The sequence below is a fragment of the Pseudorca crassidens genome, chromosome 2, assembly GCF_039906515.1.
Source record: "Pseudorca crassidens isolate mPseCra1 chromosome 2, mPseCra1.hap1, whole genome shotgun sequence".
NCBI classification, from domain to species: domain Eukaryota; kingdom Metazoa; phylum Chordata; class Mammalia; order Artiodactyla; family Delphinidae; genus Pseudorca; species Pseudorca crassidens.
Genome location: NC_090297.1, coordinates 35664837 through 35683145, shown reverse-complemented (window position 1 = coordinate 35683145; position 18309 = coordinate 35664837). Strand labels below are relative to the sequence as shown.

At 40.8% G+C, this 18309-nt stretch overlaps 1 protein-coding gene and 1 pseudogene across 6 annotated transcripts in view; both read right to left on the bottom strand.

Annotated features, from left to right (window-relative positions):
* The window catches only part of ST3GAL3 (ST3 beta-galactoside alpha-2,3-sialyltransferase 3), a 238534-nt gene that overhangs the window by 102711 nt on the left and 117514 nt on the right, over positions 1 to 18309 (bottom strand). The gene's annotated exons all lie outside the window — the stretch shown is intronic.
* Positions 3709 to 4079, bottom strand: LOC137210380 (small ribosomal subunit protein eS27-like; annotated as a pseudogene).

Genomic DNA, 18309 nt, shown 5'->3' with positions numbered 1-18309 from the left:
GACAGTTTCAGCCAAGCCTCTAGGATGATAAGTTTCAGACACTGAAGTGAGGTGCTAGACTAGGATGCAGATTTTCCAAGGAAATATCTGAAAACTTGTTACATCATTCTAAAAGCTCACCCAACATCAAATATAAAAGTAACTGGTTGTGAGACATTAAGGGAGAGAGGACTTGAAGAATTTCTTTGGAGACAGCAGTGTTATGAACTCCACCTTCCTGCAGGGGAAAAATGGGTAGTACTTGGCTCTTACTCAAGCCTGGTGAGAAAAGCTTAACATGACCCTTAAAGAATGGGGAATACAGTGGACTGCCAGGTGTCTGAATTCTACCTGAGAAACATAAAGGACACAAGATGCACTGGCTGCAAAGGATAGAGCTGCATGGCAACTGGCCTGCACTCCCAGAATTTGTTGCAGAAAATGATGCATGAATAAGCTAGTTTGGGTTGTTTTAGGTCCTTTCCTAAAGATGTATCCAGCAGGCTGAAGGGTCCTCAGCAGACAGAATCAAGAGCAGACACCAGGAGTCCCAGGAGCTACAGAAGGAGTGAGTGACAAGGCTTTGGTGAGGGCATTGCCCATATCAGGAGACCTACAGAGGAGAGGTCCCCAGATGGAGGGGTCTCCAAAATGTCTACAAGAGAACCCCACAAGGGTCAGCTTTACACACTTGCCAGTTCAGGGAGTGCTGACACTATCTTGTGTCTTCTCTGCTCATTCCCTCTCCTTTCCCCACCAACTCCAGAGAGGTCCAAAACCGCAGCCAGCAACTGGGGGACGAGTGGAAGGAGGAGGACAAGCAGGGCACATCCCCTCCCTGGGTCGGCACCGCTGGTTCTAAGCCCTGTGCAGGGAGGGGAAGTCACTGCAGCTCTGAACAAACAGAAAGCTACGACCATTGCCATAAGGCAGGACACTAATTTTGGAATTGGTGATTCAATGTGACCATGGGATTTCTATTACCTCAGAGGTACCAAAAAGTTCTCTGGACCTCCCACACTGAAAACGTCTTATGGGGACAGAGAGACACCAATGAAAGTGGCTGTGTTTATCCCCTGATGTTTCCTGCATGTTCAACATACCGGTTGCACTAACTTAGGCAAATACGGTGATTCAGCGGTTCACATAACCAAAGCATGGGAAGGGCCAGGGTGCAGAGGGCTTCAGAGATGACTGAAAGTGACTGGAATGCCAGCAGGCCTCCCTCAGTTAGCTTTACTCTCCCTGACTAGCTTTCTTCCTAAGTCAGGACACATAGCCAGTAGCAATTCGCAGGCCATATCTTCAGTTCTGCCACTGAAAAGGGCATGAGACCTGGCATCTCTGCTCCTAATGGCAAAACTCCCAGGGAAGGGCTACAAGTGGTCTAGCTTGCATCAGCTCCTCACCCACTGTCTGAATCACAGTGATCAAGAAGATGGGGTTTGTGAAAAGTTATGATTCTGACATGACACACCTGGTTAGAAGGAGCATTTACCAGAAGGAGGAATGTGTTGTCCTGAACAAATAAAAGCTTCTGGGAACAGCAAGAAGTCCTTGGAAAACTTAAAGCTAGCCCAATCTCCCAGGTATAATAGGTATACCCACTGTTAAAATGGGCCACAGACTTTTTTTCTCCTGTCCTCGTCCATTCTGCTGTGGGTTTTTTCTTCCTTGGACAATCTCCTCTTTAAATCTTTCTCATAATGCCCTCTGGACCCCATATGCCAATCACCTGGCTTACTTCCCTCTACCTCCTAGCAGACCTGAAGCCTGAAGCCTGACTCTGCCCTGCAACACCTGGCTTTTCCTGTGGCTCTCAATAGGAAGCTGCTTTTTCTCTCAAATGCCAAGCACCTGTGCGTAGTGAGAAGTGAGTGATTATGATGTGCTGTGGTATAGTTTTCACCATTTTTCTTGTGTTTGAGATTCTGGGATCTGTGGGTTTATAGTTTTAATCAAACTTGAAAATATCTTGGCTGTTACTTCCTCAAAACTTTTTCTGCCCTCCCCTCTCTTCTGGGGGCTCCAGTTACACATGTATCAGGCTGCTTGACATCCCAGCACTCACGGACACTCTGTTCATTTGTTTCTAGTAGTTTTTAGATGGTTTCTATTGATATATCTTATAGTTCACTACTTTTTCTTCTGCAGTGTCTAATCTGTCATTTATACATTGAGTATATTTTTCTTCTCAAACACTATTTTTCATATAGATTCTTTTTTATATTTTACATGCCTTCCCTTAATATTCTCATGCTTTCTTCTACCTTCTTGAAGATATGGAATATGTTTTAACATCTTTGCCTACTAATTCTATCATTTGTGTTATCTTTACGCCTGTTTCTATCAACTGATTTTTCTCCTCATATGGGCTGTATTTTCAAGCTTTTCTGAACTACCTGGTCATTCTTTTTTTTTTTTTTATTGAAGTATAGTTGATGTACAATATTATATACAATATAATACAATATAGTGATTCACAATTTTTAAAGGTTATACTTCATTTATAGTTATTATAAAATATTGGCTAAATTCCCTGTGCTGTACAATAATATCATTGTACCTTACTTTATACCTATAGTTTGCACCTCTTAATCCCCTACCCCTATATTGCCCTGCCCCCCTTCCCTCTTCCCTCTGGAAACTGCTAGTTTGTTCTCTATATCTGTGAGTCTGTTTCTTTTTTGTTATATTCACTAGTTTGCTGTTTTTTAGATTCCACATATAAGTGATATCATACAGTATTTGTCTTCTTCTGTCTGACTTATTTCACTTTGCATAATACCCTCCAAGTGCAACATGTTGTTGCAAATGGCAAAATTTCATTCTTTTTTTGTCTTAATTTATTGAAGTATAGTTGATTTACAATATTGTGTTAGTTTCAGGTGTATAGCACCTGAAGTTATACATATATATTCTTTTTCAGATTATTTTTTCCTTTATATATTATTACAAAATATTGAGTATAGTTTCCTGTAGGTCCTTGTTGGTTAGCTATTTTACATACAGTAGTGTGTATACATTAATCCCAAACTCCTAATTTATCCCTCCCCCTCTTTCCCCTTTGGGTTTGCTTTCTATGTCTGTGGGTCTATTTCTGTTTTGTAATATGTACATTTGTATCTTTTTTTTTTAGATTCCACATTTTGGCATTATCATATGATATTTGTCTTTCTCTGTCTGGCTTACTTCACTTAGTATGATAATCTTTAGGTCCATCCATATTGCTGCAAATGGCATTATTTCATTCTTTTTTATGGCTATGTAATATTCCATTGTATATATGTACCACATCTTTTTTTATCCATTCATCTGTCAATGGACATTTAGGTTGCTTCCATGTCTTGGCTACTGCAATGAACCTTGGGGTGCATGTATCTTTTCCAATTATAATTTTGTCCAGATATATGTCCAGGAGATCACTGGATCATACGGTAACTCTATTTTTAGTTTTTTAAGGAACCTCCATACTGTTTTCCATAGTGGCTGTATCAATTTACATTCCCACCAGTAGTGTAGGGGGCTTCCCTTTTCTCCACACCTTCTCCAGCATTTACTAATTGTAGCGTTTTTGATGATGGCCATTCTTACCAATGTGAGGTGATACCTCATTGTGGTTTTGATTTGCATTTCCCTAATAATTAGTGAGGTTGAACCTCTTTTCACATGCCTGTTGACCATCTGCACTTCCTCTTTGGAAAAATGTCTATTTAGGTCTTCTGCACATTTTTTTTTAATCCAAAATGTGTTTATTGGGATGGTTTCCTCTTCATCTTGATTCCAGGGGCTTTTAGTGCTGCTTTCATCTGAAGGAGCATCCTTCTGCAAGCCTTGCTTTTCCTCCTGTAGGCTGGCAGAGGATAGTAGAGCAGCCAAAACACAACACTACTGTTTGTGATGGTTAAACATGGTGGTGATTTTACAGCATCCTGGGCATTTCACATCCATGAAATAGGAATTGGGGCTCTGCACCAGGTGCTTCTTCTTGTGTTTCCTCTTCTCCTCTTCTGGAGAGGGATGAAGGAGATCCTTTGTGAGAGGTATGTTCTCGTGGGGAGGTTGTCACCGTGGGAAAGGCTTCTGTGCATTTTTAAACAACTGGGTTGTTTATGTTGTTTTATGAGCTGTTTATATATTCTGGATATTAATTCCTTATTGGTCATATCATTTGCAAATATTTTCTCCCATTCAGTAGGTTGTCTTTTCATTTTGTTGATGGTTTCCTTTGCTGTGCAAAAGCTTTTAAGTTTTATTAGGTCCCATTTGTTTATTCTTGTTTTTATTTCCTTTGCTTTAGGAGAGGAAAGCAAATATTGAAAAAATATTGCTACAATTTATGTCAAAGAGTGTTCTGCCTACGTTTTCCTCTAGGAGTTTCATAGTATCCAGTCTTACATTTAAGTCTCTAATTCATTTTGAGTTTATTTTTGTATATGGTGTTAGAGAATGTTCTAATTTCACTCTTTTACATGTAGCTGTCCAGTTTTCCCAGCACCACTTACTTGAAGAGACTGTCTTTTCTCCATTGTATATCCTTGCCTCCTTTGTTTTAGATTAATTGACCACAAGTGCATGGGTTTATTTTTGGGCTATTCTGTTCCATTGATCTATGTGTCTGTTTTTGTGCCAGGACCATACTGTTTTGATTACTGTAGCTTTCTAGCATAGCCTGAAATCAGAGAGTGTGATTTCTCCAACTCTGTTCTTCTTTCTCAAGATTGTTTTGGCTATTCAGGGTCTTCTGTGTTTCCACACAAATTTTAAAATTATTTGTTCTAGTTCTGTGAAAAATGCCATTGGTATTTTGATAGGGATTGCACTGAATCTGTAGGTTGCCTTGGGTAGTATGGTCATTTTCATAATATTAATTCTTCCAGTTAATTCTTCCAACATGGTATATCTTTCCATCTGTTTGTGTTGTCTTCAGTTTCTTTCATCAGTGTCTTACAGTTTACCAAGCATTATTCCTAGGTATTTTATTCTTTCTGATGTGATAGTAAATGGAATTGTTTCCTTTATTTCTCTCTCTGATAGTTCATTGTTGGTGTATAGAAATGCAGCCTGGAGAGAGGGGGAAGATGACAGAAGAGTAAGACGCAGAGATGACCTTCCTCCCCACAGATACACCAGAAATACATCTACACGAGGAACAACTCCTACAGAACACCTACTGAATGCTGGCAGAAGACCTCACACGTCCCAAAAGGCAAGAAACTCCCCACGTACCTGGGTAGGGCAAAAGAAAAAAGAATAAACAGAGACAAAAGAATAGGGACGGGACCTGCACCAGTGCGAGGGAGCAGTGAAGGAGGAAAGGTTTCCACACACTAGGAAGCCCCTTCGCGGGCAGAGACTGCAGGTGGCGGGAGTGGGGGGAAGCTTCAGAGCCGCGGAGGAGAGCACAGCAACAGGGGTGCAGAGGGCAAAGCGGAGAGATTCCTGCACAGAGGATCGGTGCCGACCCGCACTCACCAGCCCGAGAGGCTTGTCTGCTCACCTGCCAGGGCAGGCGGGGCTGGGGGCTGAGGCTCGGGCTTTGGTCGGAGCGCAGGGAGAGGGCTGGGGTTGGCGGCCTGAACACAGCCTGCAGGGGGTTAGTGCCCCACGGCTAGCCGGGAGGGAGTCCGGAGAAAAGTCTGGACCTGCCGAAGAGGCAAGAGACTTTTTTTTCCCTCTTTGTTTCCTGGTGCATGAGGAGAGGGGATTAAGAGCACTGCTTAAAGGAGCTCCAGAGACGGGCGTGAGCCGCGGCTAACAGCATGGACCCCAGAGACGGGCATGAGATGCTAAGGCTGCTGCTGCCGCCACCAAGAAGCCTCTGGGCGAGCACAGGTCACTATCCACACCTCCCCTCCCGAGAGCCTGTGCAGCCTGCCACTGCCAGGGTCTCGTGATCCAGGGACAACTTCCCCGGGAGAACGCACGGCGCGCCTCAGGCTGGTGCAACGTCCTGCCAGCCTCTGCCGCCGCAGGCTCGCCCGGCATCCGCACCCCTCCCTCCACCGGGCCTGAGTGCGCCAGAGCCCCCAAGTCAACTGCTCCTTTAACCCCGTCCTGTCTGAGCGAAGAATAGATGCCCTCCAGCGACCTACACGCAGAGGCGGGGCCAAATCCAAAGCTGAACCCCGGGAGCTGTGCGAACAAAGACAAAGGGAAATCTCTCCCAGCAGCCTCAGGAGCAGCAGATTAAATCTCCACAATCAACTTGATGTACCCTGCATCTGTGGAATACCTGAATAGACAACGAATCATCCCAAATTGAGGAGGTGGACTTTGAGAGCAAGATTTATTATTTTTTCCCCTTTTCCTCTTTTTGTGAGTGTCTATGTGTATTCTTCCGTGTGAGATTTTGTCTGTATAGCTTTGCTTTCACCATTTGTCCTAGGGTTCTATCTGTTCGTTTTTGTTTGTTTGTTTTTTTACTTAAAAATTTTTTTCTTCTTATTTTAATAACTTTATTTTATTTTATCTTACTTTATTTTATTTTATCTTCCTCCTCCCTCCCTCCCTCTCTCTCTCTCTCTCTCTCTCCCCCCCCTCTCTCTCTCTCTCTCTTTCTACTTTTTCTCCCTTTTATACTGAGCCGTGTGGATGAAAGGCTCTTGGTACTGCAGCCAGGAGTCAGTGCTGTGCCTCTGAGGTGGGAGAGCCAACTTCAGGACACTGGTCCACAAGAGACCTCCCAGCTCCACATAGTATCAAATGGCGAAAATCTTCCAGAGATCTCCATCTCAACACCAGCACCCAGCTTCACTCAACGACCAGCAAGCTACAGTGCTGGACACCCTATGCCAAACAACTAGCAAGACAGGAACACAACCCCACCCATTAGCAGAGAGGCTGCCTAAAAGCATAATAAGGCCACAGACACCCCAAAACACACCATCAGACGTGGACCTGCCCACCAGAAAGACAAGATCCAGCCTCATCCACCAGAACACAGGCACTAGTCCCCTCCACCAGGAAGCCTACACAACCCACTGAACCAGCTTTGGCCACTGGGGACAAACACCAAAAACAACAGGAACTACGAACCTGCAGCCTGCAAAAAGGAGACCCCAAACAGGGTAAGATAAGCAAAATGAGAAGACAGAAAAACACACAGCAGATGAAGAAGCAATATAAAAACCCACCAGACCTAACAAATGAAGAGGAAATAGGCAGTCTACCCGAAAAAGAATTCAGAATAATGATAGTAAAGATGATCCAAAATCTTGGAAACAAAATGCAAGAAACATTTAACAAGGACCTAGAAGAACTAAAGATGAAACAAGCAACAATGAACAACACAATAAATGAAATTAAAAATACTCTAGATGGGATCAATAGCAGAATAACTGAGGCAGAAGAATGGATAAATGACCTGGAAGATAAAATAGTGGAAATAACTACTGCAGAGCAGAATAAAGAAAAAAGAGTGAAAAGACTGAGGACAGTCTGAGAGACCTCTGGGACAACATTAACTGCACCAACATTTGAATTATAGGGGTCCCAGAAGAAGAAGAGAAAAAGAAAGGGACTGAGAAAATATTTGAAGAGATTATAGTTGAAAACTTCCCTAATATGGGAAAGGAAATAGTTAATCAAGTCCAGGAAGCACAGGGAGTCCCATACAGGATAAATCCAAGGAGAAACAAGCCAAGACACATATTAATCAAACTGTCAAAAATTAAATACAAAGAAAACATATTAAAAGCAGCAAGGGAAAAACAACAAATAACACACAAGGGAATACCCATAAGGCCAACAGCAGATCTTTCAGCAGAAACTCTTCAAGCCAGAAGGGACTGGTAGGACATATTTAAAGTGATGAAGGAGAAAAACCTGCAACCAAGATTACTCTACCCAGCAAGGATCCCATTCAGATTTGATGGAGAAATTAAAACCTTTACAGACAAGCAAAAGCTGAGAGAGTTCAGCACCACCAAACCAGCTTTACAACAAATGCTAAAGGAACTTCTCTAGGCAAGAAACACAAGAGAAGGAAAAGACTTACAATAACAAACCCAAAGCAATTAAGAAAATGGGAATAGGAATATACGTATTGATAATTACCTTAAATGTAAATGGATTAAAGGCTCCCACCAAAAGACACAGACTGGCTGAATGGATACAAAAACAAGACCCATATACATGCTGTCTACAAGAGACCCACTTCAGACCTAGAGACACATACAGACTGAAAGTAAGGGGATGGAAAAAGATATTCCATGCAAATGGAAACCAAAAGAAAGCTGGAGTAGCAATTCTCATATCAGACAAAATAGACTTTAAAATAAAGACTATTACAAGAGACAAAGAAGGACACTACATAATGATCAAGGGATCGATCCAAGAAGAAGATATAACAATTGTAAACATTTATGCACCCAGCATAGGAGCACCTCAATACATAAGGCAAATACTAACAGCCATAAAAGGGGAAATCGACAGTAACACATTCATATTAGGGGACTTTAACACCCCACTTTCACCAATGGACAGATCATCTAAAATGAAAATAAATAAGGAACCACAAGCTTTAAATGATACATTAAACAAGATGGACTTAATTGATATTTATAGGACATTCCATCCAAAAACAACAGAATACACATTTTTCTCAAGTGCTCATGGAACATTCTCCAGGATAGATCATATCTTGGGTCACAAATCAAGCCTTGGTAAATTTAAGAAAATTGAAATTGTATCAAGTATCTTTTCTGACCACAATGCTATGAGACTAGATATCAATTACAGGAAAAGATCTTTAAAATATACAAACACATGGAGGCTAAACAATACACTACTTAATAATGAAGTGATCACTGAAGAAATCAAAGAGGAAATCAAAAAATACCTAGAAACAAATGACAATGGAGACATGACAACCCAAAACCTATGGGATGCAGCAAAAGCAGTTCTAAGAGGGAAGTTTATAGCAATACAATCCTACCTTAAGAAACAGGAAACATCTCGAATAAACAACCTAAACTTGCACCTAAAGAAATTAGAAAGAGAAGAACAAAAAAACCCCAAAGTTAGCAGAAGGAAAGAAATCATAAAGATCAGAGCAGAAATAAATGAAAAAGAAATGAAGGAAACAATAGCAAAGATCAATAAAACTAAAAGCTGGTTCTTTAAGAAGATAAACAAAATTGATAAACCATTAGCCAGACTCATCAAGAAAAAAAGGGAGAAGACGCAAATCAATAGAATTAGAAATGAAAAACGAGAAGTAACAACTGACACTGCAGAAATACAAAAGATCATGAGAGATTACTACAAGCAACTCTATGCCAATAAAATGGACAACCTGGAAGAAATGGACAAATTCTTAGAAATGCACAACCTGCCAAGACTGAATCAGGAAGAAATAGAAAATATGAACAGACCAATCACAAGCCCTGAAATGGAAACTGTGATTAAAAATCTTCCAACAAACAAAAGTCCAGAACCAGATGGCTTCACAGGCAAATTCTATCAAACATTTAGAGAAGAGCTAACACCTATCCTTCTCAAACTCTTCTAAAATATAGCAGAGGGAGGAACACTCCCAAACTCATTGTACGAGGTCACTATCACCCTGATACCAAAACTAGACAAGGAAGTCACAAAGAAAGAAAACTACAGGCCAATATCACTGATGAACATAGATGCAAAAATCCTCAACAAATTACTAGCAAACAGAATCCAACAGCACATTAAAAGGACCATACACCATGATCAAGTGGGGTTTATTCCAGGAATGCAAGGATTCTTCAATATACGCAAATCAATCAACGTGATACACCATATTAACAAATTGAAGGAGAAAAACCATATGATCATCTCAATAGATGCAGAGAAAGCTTTTGACAAAATTCAACACCCATTTATGATAAAAACCCTGCAGAAAGTAGGCATAGAGGGAACTTTCCTCAACATAATAAAGGCCATATATGAAAAACCCACAGCCAACATCGTCCTCAATGGTGAAAAACTGAAAGCATTTCCACTAAGATCAGGAACAAGACAAGGTTACACACTCTCACCACTCTTATTCAACCTAGTTTTGGAAGTTTTAGCCACAGCAATCAGAGAAGAAAAGGAAATAAAAGTAATCCAAATCGGAAAAGAAGAAGTAAAGCTGTCACTCTTTGCAGATGACATGATACTATACATAGAGAATCCTAAAGATGCCACCAGAAACCTACTAGAGCTAATCAATGAATTTGGTAAAGTAGCAGGATAAAAAATGAATGCACAGAAATCTCTGGCATTCCTATACACTAATGATGAAAAATCTGAAAGTGAAATCAAGAAAACACTCCTATTTACCACTGCCACAAAAAGAATAAAATATCTAGGAATAAACCTACCTAAGGAGACAAAAGACCTGTATGCAGAAAATTATAAGACACTGATAAAAGAAATTAAAGATGATACAAATAGATGGAGAGATATACCATGTTCTTGGATTGGAAGAATCAACATTATGAAAATGACTCTACTACCCAAAGCAATCTACAGATTCAATGCAATCCCTATCAAACTACCACTGGAATTTTTCACAGACCTAGAACAAAAAAATTCACAATTTGTATGGAAACACAAAAGACCCCGAATAGCCAAAGTAATCTTGAGAACAAAAAACGGAGCTGGAGGAATCAGGCTCCCTTACTTCAGACTATAGTACAAAGCTACAGTAATTAAGACAGTATGGTACTGGCACAAAAACAGAAATATAGATCAATGGAACAGGATAGAAAGCCCAGAGATAAACCCACACACATATGGTCACCTTATCTTTGATAAAGGAGGCAGGAATGTACAATGGAGAAAGGACAGCCTCTTCAATAAGTGGTGCTGGGAAAACTGGACAGGTGCATGTAAAAGTATGAGATTAGAACACTCCCTAACACCATACACAAAAATAAGCTCAAAAGGGTTTAAAGACCTAAATGTAAGGCCAGAAACTATCAAACTCTTAGAGGAAAACATAGGCAGAACACTTTATGACATAAATCACAGCAAGATCCTTTTTGACCCTCCTCCTAGAGAAATGGAAATAAAAACAAAAATAAATAAATGGGACCTAATGAAACTTCAAAGCTTTTGCACAGCAAAGGAAACCATAAACAAGACCAAAAGACAACCCTCAGAATGGGAGAAAATATTTGCAAATGAAGCAACTGACAAAGGATTCATCTCCAAAATTTACAAGCAGCTCTTGCAGCTCAATAACAAAAAAACAAACAACCCAATCCAAAAATGGGCAGAAGACCTAAATAGACATTTCTCCAAAGAAGATATACAGATTGCCAACAAACACATGAAAGAATGCTCAACATCATTAATCATTAGAGAAATGGAAATCAAAACTACAATGAGATATCACCTCACACCAGTCAGAATGGGCATCATCAAAAAATCTAGAAACAATAAATGCTGGAGAGGGTGTGGAGAAAAGGGAACACTCTTGCACTGCTGGTGGGAATGTGAATTGGTACAGCCACTATGGAGAACAGTATGGAGGTTCCTTAAAAAACTACAAATAGAACTACCATATGACCCAGCAATCCCACTACTGGGCATATACCCTGAGAAAACCATAATTCAAAAAGAGTCATGTACCAAAATGTTCATTGCAGCTCTATTTACAATAGCCAGGAGATGGAAACAACCTAAGTGTCCATCATCAGATGAATGGATAAAGAAGATGTGCCACATATATACAATGGAATATTACTCAGCCATAAAAAGAAACGAAATTGAGTTATTTGTAGTGAGGTGGATGGACCTAGAGTCTGTCATACAGAGTGAAGTAAGTCAGAAAGAGAAAGCAAATACCATATTCTAACACATATATATGGAATCTAAGAAAAAAAAATGTCATGAAGAACCTAGGTGTAAGACGGGAATAAAGGCACAGACCTACTAGAGAATGGACTTGAGGATATGGGGAGGGGGAAGGGTAAGGTGTGACAAAGTGAGAGAGTGGCATGGACATACATACACTACCAAATGTAAAATAGATAGCTAGTGGGAAGCAGCCGCGTAGCACAGGGAGATCAGCTCGGTGCTTTGTGACCACCTGGATGGGTGGGATAGGGAGGGTGGGAGGGAGGGAGACGCAAGAGGGAGGAGATATGGGAACATATGTATATGTATAACTGATTCACTTTGTTATAAAGCAGAAACTAACACACCATTGTAAAGCAATTATACTCCAATAAAGATGTAAAAACAACAAAAAAAAAGAAAGGCAACCTGGTCATTCTTGATTGGATGTCAACCATGTGAATTTTACCTTGTTGGATGCAGAATATTTGTGCATTCCTTAAGTATTTTTGAGGCGCTGTTTAATTACTTAGAAACAGTTTGATCCTTTCAACGTTTGCTTTTAAGCTTTGCAGGGCTGGGGTTAGAGGCAAAAGTGGACTTTAGTCTAGGGCTAATTTGCACCATTACTAATTTTGCCCCACTGCTAAGGCAATACCCTTCTAAGTACGCTATGTGATGCCTCATGTATTATGACATTTCCCCATTATTCCCAGCCCTGTGTGAGCTATAGAGAGTACTCTTCCTGCTCCTGTTCAGTGCTTCTTTCCTTGGCCTCCAGTCGTTTCCTCACACACGTGCTTTGATCAGCTGAGGAGTCCAAGCAGTCTTCAGCAGATCTCCAGTGCTCTCTCTGTGTGCAGCTCTCTCCTCTCTGGTACTCTGCCCATGAATTTTGGCTGCCTTGGTCTCCTCAAATTTTCAACTCTGTTTCCTCTTAGGAAGACTCTTAGGTTCTGTTTGGGTTCTTCGTCCCTGTGCTGTGGTCTGGAAATCTCATTTGTTTCCCTTCTTTCAAAGACCAGGGTCCTGGGCTACCTATTGTTCAATGTCTGAAGAAACTTTTTTTTTTTTCATATATTTTGTCTAGTTTTCAGTTGTTTCTCCTCCTTTCTTCACTTTTTCCCTGTCTGGGAAAAGTCTATCTGGTCTAGACTTCACCTTGCTTAACTATTCAGTTTAGCTGGCCCAATAATCTTTCCATTGCACCCAAACCAAGTCTCTCATTCCTGCTCAACCCTCTCTAGAGAGCCTGAGCTCCAGACTTGTGTATGCAGCTGACATCTCCACTTTGACATCCTATAGTTACCTGAAACTCAGGCTGCCTCACACAGAGTTCATTTTCACCACCCTTACACGTGTACAACCTCCTCCTGTATTCCCTACCTTAATGAACGGTACCACTTTTCACCCAGCTGCCCAAGCTGGAGACCTGAGAGAACTCCTTGATCCGTGCTTCTCTCTTATTTCATTTAATTAAATACCATGTCCTTTTAATTTCGTCTTCTACATGGATCTCAAGTCCACTGACTTTTCTCCATTTCTACCATTCTTGATTAAGCCAGCTTCACTTCTCACCTCAGTTACTATTAACAGCCTCCTACCAGGTTTCCCTGCGTCCTGTCTTTTCCCTTTCTAATGGATTCTCCACGATGTAACTAGAGCAATCTTCCTATAAGATAAATATGATTATGTCATAACTCTGCTTAAAACATTCAAATGGCCTCTACTGTTCTCAGAATAAATGCCAGTCTCTTAGCTTACAAGGGCCTTCATGATCTGGCCTACAGTGACCACCCTAAGTTCACCCTTTGACTCCCTGCCTCACCCGACCCTGCCCCTGCCATGTTCTATGCTCCAGCCAGACTGAGCTATGTTATGTTCCTCCAAAGTACCTTATCACTTCCAGGCCTTCATGCCTGCTCTTCCCTTCACGTAAAGTACCATTCCCAACCCCTTTTCACATTGGTTATTTCCTACACATGGCCCCTAAATGACCCACAGTCACCTCAAACTCAAAATGCTATAAATCAGACTTATCTTCACCCCGTTCCCTGCCCTCCCCACAGCCTGTTTTGTTTCTTTGGTAACGGCATCACCATTCAGTCCCCCAAGAATGAAGTTTTTGGTGTGCCCTATTTCTCTCATTTCTAAATACAGATCCTCCCTCTACCATGGTCACTGCTTCTGCTGGAGTCTTCACTGTTGCTGAGGCCATGCAGCAACCACGTAATCTGTCTCTACCTGTCCCCCCGGTCCCATCTTCTGCCACCCCTTTCAGGCAGCCTTCATGCCCGAGACCTACTGCAGATGATGTTCCCTCAGTCTATAATGCTCTCACTCCCCTTGTTAACTTGGTAAATTCCCACTCGTCCTTCAAGATATAGCTGTCACCAAAGCTAAAAGTAACAGACATTGTTGTAGTGCCATAAGGACCTTCATGATTCGGCCTTTACCTACCTTTCCGGCTCTATCTTGTACTGTCTTCTCTCTTGGGCACTGTGCTCTGGCCATTCTGGCCGTCTCTCAGTTCCTTCAATGAGCCATGAATTCTCTCAACATACGCCTTTTTCTTAGAAGCAGTTTTTTCTGCCTGAAACATGTCCTCCTCTCTTTATGTGGTTAGTTCCTGCTCATTTTTAAGGCCCTAGTTCAAATGTACTCTTTTGGAAGAGCATGCCTTGACCCTCCTGTCTGGCTTGTGCCCCTCCTACATGCTCCTTTCACACAGTGTCTTACTTGCCCTCATAGCAATTACTCTATTATACAAATGTAATTATACATTTAGCAGACTATTTGACTGGTGGCTCTCCTCCACAGACTAAAAGTTCTAAGGCTTCGTCACCTAACACTGTGCTTGGCATGATACATGAGTGATGAATGACAACCCCTACTCTGATCTAAACTGTTAGCCTAAGTGTCCCCTTATCTGTGCTCTCCACCAAACTTGTAGAACTTAATGCAGTGCTGCTTATTTGCTCAGGAGTCTGTAGTGCACATCTGTTGTTTCTGTCCTCTTTTAGAAAGAAGCCCCTTGAATTTCTTTCAGGGAACTACCCTTCTCCCATTGCAGACAAGTGGTCAGACTATCAATGGGATGTGTCTTTCCAAAGTGTGGATACTTGACAAAAGCTAGGTTGGTTGGACTCTTTCTCTTGCAAGCTGAGTGACACCAGGGAGAAAAACAGCATGCTGAAGAGATGGAACAGTTGCTTCAGTCTAGATTCCTGGCACTGCCCTTAATGTGTTTTCTGAGGGCCGGTGGTTTGGTTTTTCATTTGATTCTGTGGGTTCCCATGTCCTTCTGGTATATTTCTTTTCCTTTTAAGTCAGTCAGGGTCAGTTTCTGTTGCTTACAATAAATAATCCTAACTGTATGTACCTGTATCTCTAGCACCTAATACAGGGTCTGGCATAGTTGGTGCTCCATACATATGCTGAATGAATGGAAGAATGAACGTGACCAAATGACCAAGAGAATCTAGTGAGGAGCCCTAAGACCTGATTCTTTGTCTTCCTCCACCTCTTGCTGCCTCTCCCAGCCACTAGCCCAACCACCTTTTAAGGTGGTGCTTCTCTTGCTCTGGGCATTCTTGGTTCCCAGCCCATCCAGCTGATTACATCAAAGTCACCTGCCTATGGAGAGCCTGCCCTGGCTCTTCTTAGGCACTCTTCCTTAATTTCAGTTTCTGGCTTTTACTTTGGGGTTCCTTTTTGATGACTCCAAATTTGTCAGGGTAATTTTCTCCTGTCATTTATAAAAGCCTAAAATTTAACCTTCTCCACAAAGACTTCTGGAGGCTCCTGAGTAACACATTACTGCCCCATCTCCAACCCAGCCAGGGATCTTATCTGACAAGCATTCTATTCTCACATTCACAAGCGGTTACTGAATATGCCACATATTCCTAAGATGTTACTGTGCACAGTCCCTCACAGAGTTCTCTGACTAGCAGGAAAGCTTAAGTATAATCTTTAGGAAATATAAACCAGAATAGAAAGCGATCAGGAAGTCATAGGCATAATGCTCTGGATATACAGCAGCAGAGCTTCTTACTGTTGGGTTTGGGCAAGGTTGCAGATCCCAGAGCATCTCACTGTATACCAATGTGTTCTTGAAGTAGCATGTGAGTTCAGCTTATACAATGGAAATGTTACTTTGCGTGTACCAACTCTACAGGGACAATTCATCTCTGGGGAAGCTGGCAGTAAAGCCCAGGTCTCACCGGCAGTCCACTCACCGCAAATCTGTAATAAGAAAGGCCCTGGATACACAAAAATAAACTCAAAATGGATTAAAGACCTAAATGTAAGACCAGACACTATTAAAACACTTAAGAGGAAAACATAGGCAGAACACTCTTTGACATAAACCACAGGAACATCTTTTTAAACCACCTCCTAGCATAAGGAAAATTAAAACAAAAATAAACAAATGGGGGACAATCCTGCAGCCTGTGGAATGAAAACCACATTCACAGATAGCCAGAATGAAAAGGCAGAGGACTATATACCAGATGAAGGAACAAGATAAAACCCCAGAAAAACAACTAAATGAAGTGGAGATAGGCAACCTACCAAAAAAGAATTCAGAATAATGATAAGGAAGATGATCCAGGACCTCAGAGAAAGAATGGAGGCAAAGATCGAGAATATGCAAGAAATGTTTAACAAAGACCTAGAGAATTAAAGAACAAACAGAGATGAACAATACAATCACTGAAATGAAAACTACATTAGAAGGAATCAATAGCAGAATAACTGAGGCAGAAAAACAGATAAGTGATCTGAAAGACAGAATGGTGGAATTCACTGCCATGGAACAGAATAAAGAAAAAGGAATGAAAAGAAATGAAGACAGCCTAAGAGACTTCTGGGACAACATTAAACGCAACGACATTCACATTTTAGGGGTACCAGAAGGAGAAGAGAGAGAGAGAAAGGACCCAAGAAAATATTTGAAGACATTATAGTTGAAAACTTCTCTAACATGGGCAAGGAAATAGCCACCCAAGTCCAGGAAGTGCAGAGAGTCCCAGGCAGGATAAACCCAAGGAGAAACATGCCAAGACACACAGTAATCAAACTGACAAAAATTAAAGACAAAGAAAAATTATTGAAAGCAACAAGGTAAAAACAACAAATAACATATAAGGGAACTCCCATAAGGTTAACAGCTGATTTTTCAGCAGAAACTCTATAAGCCAGAAGGGAGTGGCACGATATATTTAAAGTGATAAAAGGGAAGAACCTACAACCAAGATTACTCTACCCGGCAAGGATCTCATTCACATTTGACAGAGAAATCAAAATCTTTACAGACAAGCAAAAGCTAAGAGAATTCAGCACCACCAAACCAGCTCTACAACAAATGCTAAAGAAACTTCTCTAAGTGGGAAACACAAGAGAAGAAAAGGACCTACAAAAACAAACCCAAAACAATTAAGAAAATGGTAATAGGAACATACATATTAATAATTACCTTAATTATGAATGGATTAAATGCTCCAACCAAAAGACACAAGCTCACTGAATGGATGTAAAAACAAGACCCATCAAGAGACCCACTTCAGACCTAGGGACACATACAGACTGAAAGTGAGGGGATGGAAAAAGATATTCCATGCAAATGCAAATCAAAAGAAAGCTGGAGTAGCAATACTCATATCAGATAAAATAGACTTTAAAATAAAGAATGTTACAAGAGACAAGGAAGGACACTACATAATGATCAAGGGATCAATCCAAGAAGAAGATATAACAATTATAAATATATATGTACCCAACATAGGAGCATCTCAATACGTAAGGCAAATGCTAACAGCTATAAAAGAGGAAATTGACAGTAACACAATAATAGTGGGGGGCTTTAACACCTCACTTACACCAATGGACAGATCATCCAGACAGAAAATTAATAAGGAAATGCAAGCTTTAAATGATACAATAGACCAGACATATTTAATTGATATTTACAGGACATTCCATCTGAAAACAGCAGATTACAATTTCTTCTCAAGTGCACACAGAACCTTCTCCAGGATAGATCACATCTTGGGTCACAAATCAAGCCTCAGTAAATTTAAGAAAATTGGAATCATATCAAGCATCTTTTGTGACCACAATGCTACGAGATTAGAAATAAATTACAGGGAAATAAATGTAAAAAACACAAACACATGGAGGCTAAACAATACATTACTAAATAACCAAGAGATCACTGAAGAAATCAAAGAGGAAATCAAAAATTACCTAGAGGCAAATGACAACGAAAACACAAGTATCCAAAACCTATGGGATGCAGCAAAAGCAGTTCTAAGAGGGAAGTTTATAGTAATATAATCCTGCCTCAAGAAACAAGAAAAATCTCAAATAAACAATCTAACCTTACACCTAAAGGAACTAGAGAAAGAAGAACCAACAAAACCCAAAGTTAGTAGGAGGAAAGAAATCATAAAGATCAGAGCAGAAATAAATGAAATAGAAACAAAGAAAACAATAGCAAAGATAAAGAAAACTAAAAGC